Below are 12,180 nucleotides of genomic sequence, written 5' to 3' on the forward strand. Positions count from 1 at the left end.
GTCTGCATGTGTTGGATGTCGGTGTTGTGGCTGGCTTCTGTTTTTTGGTAATGTATCAGATGATTCACAAGGTGATTGCAGAACCGGCTTTCTGTCATAATCAAGAAATCTGGATCACCTGTTAATTTGTCCTTTGACAAATTTGAAGTTTCACAATTTGAAGGAAACACACGTTTGGATCACACCCCGAGTGAATTTCAAATCATCTTCTAGTTTTTGCAATTTCCCTCTTTTCTCAAAAGCTGTTTTAAGACTTGAATGAATAAAGAATACTCTAATAATCCTACAGGGAAATTATTTACCTATGTTAAGTACGCGTACAGTCATACGGCATACATTATACAAGAGTGCAAGAGAATACAGCTATCACAGTTCGACAACACAGCATTCACACTAAATAAACACAAGAGACATATAAATATGACTGTATAGACAAACACAACAAAACCTAATAGCATAAATTGAGTGCAGAGATCACACAATAGCTCAAAGATCCCATTAGATTTCAAGCTAGACGCCACATGGTACAAAACACGTCATCGTCAGTGACGGGACACCAAAGTACAGATCTTCCGTTTAGATAGATAGATAAATAGATATATACTTTAATGATCCCAAGGGAAATTCAGGTAAGAAACCAAAAACACTTGGCATCGCTGCGAGCAGGGTCACCTCCCCCTCACTCAGGCGCAGTTTGATGACATTCCTCTCCTTGACTTGTTTTTAAAAGCCTCATCTTTATTTTTATTAAATTTATCATTTTTGAGCTTGTTGTTCTGGGATCAGAAACGGTCTCGTCAGACCTTCAAGCAGATTTACAGAACATTCCTTCAATTTATCAATTGTTTAATTGCCTTGTTTGTCTCTATTTTGTTATTTTGGCAAGCTTGCATAACATTTTACCCCAGGTATCTGATTTTCACTCGGTGTGTGCCATTTTGTGAACCACTGTCTCCCCAGATGTCGATGTTTTGCGCAGTCAGTGGTTCTCCCGGTTTAACCCTATCTAAACTGGTTTTACCAATTTACATTTAATTACTGAATCAAAGTCGGAGGGACATGAACCCAAGGGATATTAACTGAAATTGCCATTCGGAGGGTCTCCAACCCCAATGGTACTTTACCGAAAGGACTCCAACCTTGACCTCTTATCTTCTATCTTAGTGAATTGATCTTACAACATTATCACTCGTCTCCTTTAACTTAGTCAGTCCAATTGCAGAAATTTGATTATTACAACAGGTTTTCTGCTTACCATTGTTAATTGTGGCCACTGGGAGAGGAAGAACAATGTTTTGGACTGGATCGTCCTAGGTCATTGTTATTGTTGAAAAGACTTTGCTTCACTGTCCACGGCCGCTGTCGTCACGGAGTTGACGATTGTAGCCCAGCTACATTCTTTAAAAGATATTAGTATTTGGGACTATGTCAATCAGAAGATAGATTCGACTCTTAGAGGTAATGGTACAATGCACCACACACACACAGTACTTTAGATGCAGTTGGTACCATGTAGTACCTTGTACACACACACACACACACACACACACACACACACACACATCTATATATATATATATATATATATATATATATATATATATATATATATATATATATATATATATATATATATATATATATATATACACACACACAGTGGAACCCAATATTTACAATCTGCAGAATAAATTAAATAAACTACTAAAGTGCACTTGACATGTTTGATGCATCATAACATTCAAAATCAGGCAAAACCAGGGGGTGAGGATTGACTTTAGGGCAGTGCAGATGGCGTCATCGGTAGAGCGGTTGGACAAGTAGGCAAACTGAAAAGGGTCCAGGGTTGAAGGGAGGGCAGACTTGTTGTGGTGCATGACTAGCCGCTCGAAACGCTTCATAAGGATGGGAGTGAGTGCAACTGGGCGGTAGTCGTTGAAGCTGGATGGGGGCGACTTCTTCGGGACTGGGATGATGGTGGTGGCTTTGAGGCAGGTGGGGACAACAGCCTGGCTCAGGGAGATGTTGAAGATGTCTGTGAAGACACCTGTGACCTCATCAGCAGTCTCTCAGGACACGACCAGGAATGTTGTCAGGACCTGGGCTTTCCGTGCGTTGGTCCTTCTGAGGACTTGCATCAAGTTGTCCTGAGAAAGCGTCAACGCCTGGTCGCCAGGAAGGGGTGGAGTCTTCAGTGCCGGGATGTTGTTGTCTGCCACAAAGTACGCAAAGTAGACATTCAGCTGATTCAGCAGAGTGGTGGAGCTGTCGCAGAACTGAGAAAGTTGGCTTGTAGTCTATAATGAACTGATTCTCCCGCCACATGTTCCTGGTGTCTCTGCTGTCGCTGAAGTGGGTGGCGATCCTCCTGGAGTACTGTCTCTTGGACACTCGTATGCCTCGTGACAGGTTGGCTCTCGCTGTCCTCAGGCCCACCTCGTCCCCACCTCTGAGAAGGTTCTGGTGACCGTGACATCATCCATGCATTTCCTAATGTATGCAGTGACGGTCTCCATGTACTCCTGGAGGTCTGTGGTGTTGTTGTGGGTGGCTGCATCTTTGGATACGCTCCAGTCTGTGGTGGAGAAGCAGTTTTGGAGTGCCTCTGACGACCCATCAGGCCACACCCGTATCTGCCTTTTCACAGGTCTGACGACTCTGACGAGCGGTCTGTATGCCGGCGTTAGCATAACAGTGGTGTGGTCTGATGCCCCAAGGTGGGGGAGAGCACGGGCTTTATAGGCATCTTTATGTGTCGTGTCAACATTGTCCAGGATGTTAGCTCCTCTGGTGAAAAAGTGGTGGGTGGGACAACGGCCCACCTGAGTGGGAAGGACTTCTAACAACCCTCATTGTGTTGGGGGTTTGTGGGGGCGAGTTCCTGCCCCAGCAGGACTATAAGTGTCTGGACTCAGTCGCAGTGAGTCACAACTGGAGTCCTGACGTGGATGACTGAGACCTGCAGACATGTCTTCAACCAGCCTGAAGTAAGTTCTCCTCATTATGCTTTGCTCTTCTTGACCTGCCTTTACCTGGAGGACTCCACACACTTTACTCTGACTCAGTGCTTTAATTTGGAGTCATGGACATCTTTATGTAGGAGGATGAAGTCCAATCCAGACTGCTTAGGCTCAACAGATCAGAGTGTGTTTCCTATGAGTCTTAGCATCCTGCTCATTCATTGAAGTGTCTTTTGGAACAGATGGGTTAGCAGTTAGCAGTAGCATCTTCACACTGTTAGTACTGACTCTATTGTTGTGTTATTGCTGGAAGATTTTTAGAGTAATCTTTCTCATCCCAGCACTGTCTCCTGTGCTCATGGATATGTTTGGTCCTGACTTCTTATAACTAAATGGTATGAGAACCAAGACGAGGAGCACTGGGCAAAGAATTTAAGGTGAAGCGGGGAAAGGTTTCTAAAATGTTCTCACCATTAACTCACAGAGTGCCAAAGACGTCATATTTCGTCTTATAGAATCCAAACGTTGAGTGCCAAAGACGTCATATTTCGTCTTAGGCGTTTTTTATAGGGAACGTTAGATCAAAGCGTTTCGCACATTCTGTGTGATTTTCAGCCTTGTATTCCATTTATTCCGGTCGGGGGCAGTGTTTCACACCCTAGATCACCAGATAAAACGACGAAGAAGCGTCGGTGTAGGGGCAGTAGTGGAGAGCAAAATGGCGAAGCGCAAGGCGAAAGCGTGTGGAGGAGGCAGGTTCAAGCAGCTCACACTGGCACAGAGCTTGTCTGGCAGTGTAGCTGCTGTGAAAATGAGCGACAGCGGTAAGGATCGGGGGGCAGGAGATGCACCCAAGGAGGTTGAAGACCGGATCGGAGGCGAGGAAAGCGTGGCGGGTTGTAGCGGGGCCCCCCCGCAGTTCGGCGGCGTCCCACGTGGGAGCGCCGCTGCGGAGAGTTCTCCGCTGCGTCTGTCCGGTGACAGTTCTGACTCAGAACCGGACCCGGACTCGTCATCTGACTGGATTCCGTCAGAAAGCAGCAGGGAGTCCTCCCCAGACCTGGGGGAGCCCACGGAGGATCTGAGGGGCAAAGGTAACTATTTTGCTACTTTGTTACATGATGTAAAAATCACGTGTCGGCCCTCCATCCCGCATAAGTTGTTCCCCATCCATGAATGTATTACTCTTTTGTGTAGAATGGTACTTATTTCAGGCAAGTGTGTGTATATATGTATAATATGTGTGTGTGTGTGTGTGTGTGTGTTTTGTAGAATGGTACTTATTTCAGGCAAGTGTGTGTATATATGTATAATATGTGTGTGTGTGTGTGTGTGTGTTTTGTAGAATGGTACTTATTTCAGGCATGTGTGTATATAATATATATATATGTTGTGTAAAATGATATCCCACTTATTTCAAGCATGCATATATATATATAGTGTAAAATTGTATATTTCTATATTTTACAGTCCCTAACACGAGTAGAGGACGTGCACCTGCTAGAGGGAGAGGTGCGAGGAGACGCCAATCACTGGAGGTGGATGCAGGTGTTTGGAGTCATGATGGCTGGGAACCCACTAAATTCCCATTCGTGGCAACCCCTGGTCCCCAGAATGCGGCAGCAGACCTGGATTCAGACCAGCCGGTTGACTTCATGCAGCTGTTTCTGACTGACGAGCTGCTGGGTCACATTGTGTCTCAGACCAACCTGTATGCACGGCAGTTTATACTGTCACATCCTGAAGCTCTGCCACACTCCAGAGAGAGGGTGTGGAAACCGGTGAACGTTCCAGAGCTCAAAAAGTACTTGGGTCTTACGTTCCTCACCGGCTACATAAAGAAGCCCAGCGTCAGCATGTACTGGAGTGAGGATCCAATGGAAGCCATTCCATACTTCAACAACACCATGCCACGCAACAGGTTCCAGCTAATTGGGAAGTTTCTCCACTTCAATGACAATGCCTCACAGGATGCTGGAGATAAACTTTATAAAGTGCGTCCTGTCCTTGATTCAATTATTTCCAAATTCAAAGAGCTGTATCAGCCCTATGAAAACATTTGCATTGATGAGGGGATGTTGCAGTGGCGTGGACGCCTGAACTTCAGGGTTTACAACCCTCAGAAGCCAGTCAAATATGGCATAAAATCTTATATTTTGTGTGACTCGCGGACTGGCTATTGTTACAATATGTTGCCTTATGTTGGCCAGCCGAGCACACTCCCAGACATTGTGTTCTCCCTCCTTGACCGCCTGACCGAGCAGGGGTACACAATATTCATGGACAATTTTTATAATTCCGTAAAACTGTGTGAGCAGTTGTGTAAAAAAAAGACCAATGTTTGTGGAACCCTCAGGAAAAACCGTGGCGAACCACAGATCATCAGGGAGCCGTCAAAGACAGACTTGGGTGAGGAGGGGAAGGTGGTGCGACACAACGGCCGGGTACTGGTCTTGGCCTGGCAGGACAAGCGCCTGGTGAGAATGATTACAACCTGCCACAACGACAGGATGCAGAGGGTGGAGGTGTGGCAGAAGGGTCAGCGGGAAAAAGTGGCACAGCTCAAACCGGAGTGTGTGGTTCAGTACAATTCCTGCATGAATGGGGTGGACAAACTAGACCAGAACATTGCGTACTACCCCTTCATCAGGAAAACTCAAAACTGGACAAAAAAGTTTGTCGCCTATTTGTTCCAGATTTGTGTGTACAATGCCTATGTGTTGTTCAGGTCCAGGAACCCAGGGATCAAGAAATCGCACCTTGATTTCATGAAGGATATTGCCAGGTCCTGGACTGAAAAGGGGTACGTGTCACATGAGGAAGGCGAGGAGATGGAGGTCGAAGACGTGCTGCAAACCAGGTCAGTCAGAAACAGAGACCCAGAAGGCAGACTCGATGGCCTGATGTCCAGGCACAAGCTGGAACGTTTGAGGGCCACCACAAAGAAAGCACATCCCTCAAGGAAATGTCGGGTGTGTGCTAGAAGGGGTGGGAGGAGTGAGACCAGGATGTGGTGCAAGGCCTGTCGTATTCCCCTGCATGCAGGAGAATGCTTCACTGTTTATCACACTCAAAAGAAATATAATTGATTACACCCACACACACTCACCTGTAAATGGTTCTGACAGTTGACAGTGAGATGAATGTACTTTGTTATGTTTTGTCTAATTTTCAAAATTGTTATAAAATCATTTGTTCATCAAAAATGTTTTTTCTAATGTTGTTTGCATTGTTTCAATAAGTAAAAGTATTTTCAGAAGTTTGATGTTGGAGTTTTGCTTGAATTTGCTTCTCTGCAGTAAAACGTCATTATCTCCGTTTTCTGGTCAAAATCAGCTGTTTTTGCTGAAACCACCCTGTGTTCTACGGGCAATAACTAAACACACATAGATGCTAGAAACAAAATTTTTTTTTCTGATGAAAGAAGACAGTCTAAAGTTTCGGGTGATATGTGGAATATTTATGTAGCCTAAAAAATGAATATTTGGTGGGCCTTCAAACTTCAGTGAAAATGCTCAAAATCTCTGGCACTGGGGAGCTGTCCGCGCTGAAAGTGTCTGGCAGTCAATGAGTTAATTAAAAATCCCAAAATGCTTTGTGTTCATACTGACCCTGACACCAGTGGTGTGGAGCAGCAGTTTCAGATCTATGTAGCTCTTTTAGGCTCTTTTGGTAAAACGGTTGATGTTTTTTCTCTGTTCTGTTTGTATGTAGGGAGGGTAATGGGTTTCCATCCCCTTACCTTTTGTTTATATGTGAGGGGTGGGGGGAATACGGTGGGTTTCTATCACCCAACTTTCTGTTGATATGTGTGGGGGACTAATGGGTTTCTATCTCCCAACCTTCCTGTTATAACATGGTAACTTGTGTGTCCTCAGGTTTGAACACTACAAACTACCCAAAAGCGAGGAGCGGCCGACCCCCCAGACACTGATGCCTCCCCCCACTTCCCTGCTGGACCCATCAGACCTGGATCCCAGTGGGTCAACACCCGGCTCATGGGTTCAAGACTGGTTCAACGCGGCCGATTTTGTTTCAGGACAGCCGTACTGTGGACGGGGTGAGTGATCCGCGTGGTGTGTTGGGGAGAAGCACTAGATCCCACCTACTTCCTCTTGTGAGGAGACTTAGGGCTGCGGATATTTTCTAAGGTGGGGGTTGGGCTGTTGTTCATTTTGGTATTTGGTAAAACTGTTGTTTTGTTCACCCATTGACAAGCAAGTGGACAACTGTGAACTTGTGTCATCTGAGATTACAAACAGTTGAAGGAAACTGTAGTCCGATCAGGTTGTAGGCGTGTGGGTACCATGGTAACAGTATTTTGATGTTTTGATGTTGTGGGTCGTCTGCAGCTGATCCTGAGAACAAGGAGCTGAGGAAGCAGCTTTGTTTCTACGCCGCCATTGGAAAGTGCCGCTATGGAATCAACTGTGCCTATCTCCATGGCGACGTTTGTAACATGTGTGAGCTCCAGGTGCTCCACCCCACCGACATCAGTCAGCGCTCAGAGCACACCAAGGTAACGACCTGCTGACACACTACACGAGCTGTCACACACTCCTTTGACATGGTGGTAACATACACACACTTCCTGCACCTGTCCACAGGCGTGCATGGAGGCCCACGAGAAGGACATGGAGCTCTCGTTCGCCATCCAGCGCAGCGAGTACATGATGTGTCGTATGTGCATTGAAGTGGTGTTGGAGAAGGCCAACCCCAGTGAGCGGCGCTTCGGCATCCTGGTCAACTGCAGCCACTGCTACTGCCTGAAGTGCATCAGGACGTGGAGGAGGGCCATGTGCGATATCACCAAGTGAGTCGTCAGTGTGTGATGGGTAGTGGGGTGGGGGGTCGTTGAAATTTGTGTTTCACCTTTGTATACTAATGAGGGTCATTAGTATACAAAGGTGAAACTTGAATTTCAACGACCCCCCTTTGACACACCCAACAATTGTTGAGGGGCCAGACGGGTTTCAACGACGGTCGTCTGAATTTGCATAGCACTGACCACACCCCACAGGGTTAATAAGCTGGACAACACCAGCCACCTTCAGAACTGAACAAGTCTCTTGGATGAGAGATGAAACGTCTTCAAGAACTTTCTTAACGTCCAGTGGATCGACTTTAACAGCTTTGGATAACAAATATTTATTCATCTTTCTTCTTCATGAAAGCATCAAAAATGTTAGGTTGTAGCGATAAGTGTTCCATCACATTGATTAATCGTCTGTAAACCAACCAGAAACATTTTTTAATTCACGTTTTCTCACCAAACATCTCCTGAGACTGTTTTTAATCTCCTTCAGAGGAGCTTCTTCCTGAACGTTCCCTGTTTCAGATGGTAAAACCATTTTTCTACTTATTTCCAGTTGCTGCCCCAAGTGTGGAATAACATCCAACTTTGTCATCCCGAGTGAGTTCTGGGTGGAAGATGAGGACGACAAGCAGAAGCTCATCCAGAAATACAAGGACGGCATGCGGTAAGTGGGCCAGGCCAGAAACGGGTAAGGGGTGGGGCTACACAAATGGGTGGGGCTATACTAGTAGATCAGCAGGAGAACATCTGGGCTGTGGAGTGGGCGGTGTTGTCTGATGTGTCTGAATCCCTGACAGTCTTCTCGGTCTCCTTCAGGAACAAGCCGTGTCGGTACTTTGATGAGGGGCGTGGCACATGTCCCTTTGGCGCCATCTGCTTCTATAAACACGCCTTTCCTGGTGGACGACTATTGGAGGCCCAGCCCCCGCGCCGACAGCCTGGATCCAATGACAGGAACAGGGTAAGGGGCCACCAGTCCACTGGTTCTGTTGAAGGTCTGCCAAGAACAGCAGCATCTCCACAGCAGCGCCCTCTGCTGGCTGAGTGGAAGCACTGATCAGTGGAAACCATCGTTTGGAGACATTTGCAGTCTGATTTTTGCAAACCTGCATCACTGGATGAAGGCTGATGTGTGTGTGTATGTTTGTGTGTGTGTGTGTGTCCAGGAGAACTCCAGGACTCCGCTGTGGAACATCTTTGAGGAGCAGGAGAGCACAGACTCCTTCGACAACGACTCCAATGATTAAGATCACAACATATGAAACATCCAGGCTGATTAACTGAGTATAATCTGCTGCCGCCATAGCTTTCACCTCTTCCTCGTCCTCCTTTAGCCCAAGACCAGCCACCACGACCCTGCCACAAAACACTGCCAGCGTGGTTAGAGTTTTTCTTGACCTTCTTGTCATTTACCTTGGCCCTAGCCTCAGCTAATTGTAATTTAAGTAATTGTGTCTGCATGTGTTGGATGTCTGTGTTGAGTGGAGGTGGCAATCCATTCAAGAGAGCTGTTCTAAACAGTGTCTCAGTTACCTCATTGCTGGTGGGATGAACTCCTGTTGCTGCTGACCATTTGGCCAGGCAGTTGTTCCTCCTTACCATCACATGGGAATGAGGTAGAGGTGTTCCCATTGGGTATTGGAAACTCGTCTCTCAGCACGTTAAACAAGGCTCTGGCAAATGGACCGAATGGTCTCTCTTGTGGTTTCCCCGAGAAGCCCATCAATGATATGCTGTCTGATGTTAACATTGACTGCGGTACACCACTCAGACCCGCTGCGGTTCTGACAGCTGAAACTTTCATAGGGGTGAGTGCAGTATCTAACAACTGCAACACATCTCCTACTGCTAAATTTTGGCCTGAGGTTATGGCTAACATGTGTTCAATCTGTTGATCCGCTCCTTGAGACAGGGGGGGTAATATTTTAGCCATGCCTTTGAAATCAGTAAATAAATGGTTTATAATCTCTCAAGTTATTAGTGAAAGAGGACATGAAGATAGTTGATGTGAGAGAAGAGGATGCGAAAGACAGGGTTAGATGGAGGCAATTGAGGGGAAAAGCCGAAGGGAAAAGAAGATAATCTCTCAAATTATCTTAATAATCAATTCTCAGGGGCATCTGATGATAAGTCTTACCACTGCGCGTGTGTGGCAGGGTATCATCTTCCTCCCCTGTGTCACGAAGGTGTGCTGCTGACTCAATGTACCATCCATTCTCACCTGCAATGTGATTTGTCAATTTATACTTTATCTGGAACTTCACATGGGATACTAATGTCTACTGTCTACTGTCTACTGTGTAGACTGGACTGTCCTCCAACATCGTGGTGTATGAGCTCAGGTGTGACCATGTCCTCACCTCATCCTTGAACACATTGTAAATCTGTATGGGAGAAATGAGACACACAAGTGCACATCTTCCTACCCAGTTTGGGACAAGGAGTCCTTTGTGTCTTGGTTTTAGTCTTGTTAGTTTTGCAGTTGAGCTTGAGCGAATTGCAACTGTATTTTTCATAAGTCAGTTTCTAAATCAGTAAATTTATTTTGGTGTTTGTCGTCGAAGTGGCAACATTTCTGTCTCATTTTTCCCTACTTTGCTCTTTCTTCAACATCCTCCACTGTCTTCTTTATATATTTTCTATCACTCTCATGACCTTCCATCAGGGATTGCTGATATCCTCTCTCTCTCTCTCACTTAGAACTTCCGCTTCCCTTCCTTTTCTGACTTCTTGTAGTTCCTTTCTCAGTCTCTACATCTCATGCTCCACTCTCTCTATCTCTTCTGTCTTTCCTCTCTCTCGCTATTATTGCCGTTTTTAATTCATACAAAATTTGACGTGCATCATCTGTTTCTCCATCCTCTTCAGTTTTTAATACTCCCTCTTTTTAAATGCCACAGAGCTTGTTGACTAGCTGGACTAGCTGCGACATTTGTGGCTGATGGCTTATTTTGTCGTTGCTTTAACATTTCTCGAACCTGAGCTGAAGGCCCACTGGTGAAATTTTCCTCTCTACTTTGAATTGGCATGTTCCTGAATGGAATGTTACCCATGTTTTCAAAATAACATGCCTCCCTATCCCGGGTAAAATTGTTGTCCTTGTCCATGGGCTCCGGTCGCCACGGGTGGGCCCGTCTCTCACCAACCAGAATGCCACACACAGGACAGGGGTGTGTTCTGTTGTTTTCTACACAATTTGAAGGAAACACAGGTCTGGATCACACCCCGAGTGAATTTCAAATCATCTTCTATTTTTTGCAATTTCCCTCTTTTCTTAAAAGTTGTTTTAAGACTTCAATGAATAAAGAATACTCTAATAATCCTACAGGGAAATTATTTACCTATGTTAAGTACACGTACACTCATATAGCATACATAATACAACAATGCAAGAGAATACAGCTGTCACCGTTAGACAACACAGCATTCACACTAAATAAACACAAGAGACATATAAACACGACAGTATAGACAAACACAACAAAACCTAATAGCATAAATAGAGTGCAGAGATCACACAATAGCTCACATGCCCATACGCTGGCGAGGCACTCTTTCTCGATCTGGGAATAGCGTCACTCAGTCTCGGTCAACGTCCTGGAACAGAATGCCACAGGTCTGAGGCCGTCTCCCTGCTCCTGTAGCAGCGCAGCTCCCAGGCCGAAGTTGCTGGCATCGGCGCTCACCACGGTTGGTTTGTTGGCGTCGTAGAACGCCAGCACTGGCGCAGAGGTCAGCATTTGCTTTACCTCCTTGAATGCTTGCTCCTGTTCGTCTCCCCAAACCCTGGCCATGTCCTTTTTCAGGAGGCTGTTGATGGGGTGCATGACTGATGACAGGTCAGGGAGGAATTTCCCCAAAGAGTTGATCATCCCAATGGTCTGCCGTAGCTCTGTCAGGTTGGTGGGACTCGGTAGCTCTGTTATCGCTCTGACCTTGCTCGTATCCGGCCTGATGCCCTCTTTGCCTATCACATGACTGAAGCACAGGATCTCAGTTTTAGTGAACTGGCACTTACTTCAGTCCAGACGCTCTGATGGTTTCTAGCACTTTGCGAAGATTCTTGTCGTGGTCCTCCCTGTCCTTGCAGAATATCAGGATGTCATCCATGACCACCATAGTGCCCTCATGGTCTCCTGAGAGACCATGAGGGCACTATGGTGGTATATATATATATATATATATATATTGCCTATCACATTGCCTATATATATATATATATATATATATTTGATACAGCTATATATATATATATATATATATTTGATACAGCTGGATAGTACAGTGGTTAAGTCAACTGACTTGAATGCAGGAGGTTGTGGGTTCGAATCCTGGTCGGGACAAACACTATCCAGTCAACGTGAAATGCGGAAAGGGGCGTGGTCTGGAATGCAGGAGGGCGTG

At 45.8% G+C, this 12,180-nt stretch overlaps 1 pseudogene; it reads left to right on the forward strand.

The window, feature by feature from the left end:
* Positions 1-2,323: 2,323 nt before the first annotated feature.
* Positions 2,324-9,023, forward strand: LOC137589698 (probable E3 ubiquitin-protein ligase makorin-1; annotated as a pseudogene).
* The last annotated feature ends 3,157 nt before the right edge of the window (positions 9,024-12,180 follow it).

Source organism: Antennarius striatus, chromosome 22 (genome assembly GCF_040054535.1).
Source record: "Antennarius striatus isolate MH-2024 chromosome 22, ASM4005453v1, whole genome shotgun sequence".
Taxonomy (NCBI): domain Eukaryota; kingdom Metazoa; phylum Chordata; class Actinopteri; order Lophiiformes; family Antennariidae; genus Antennarius; species Antennarius striatus.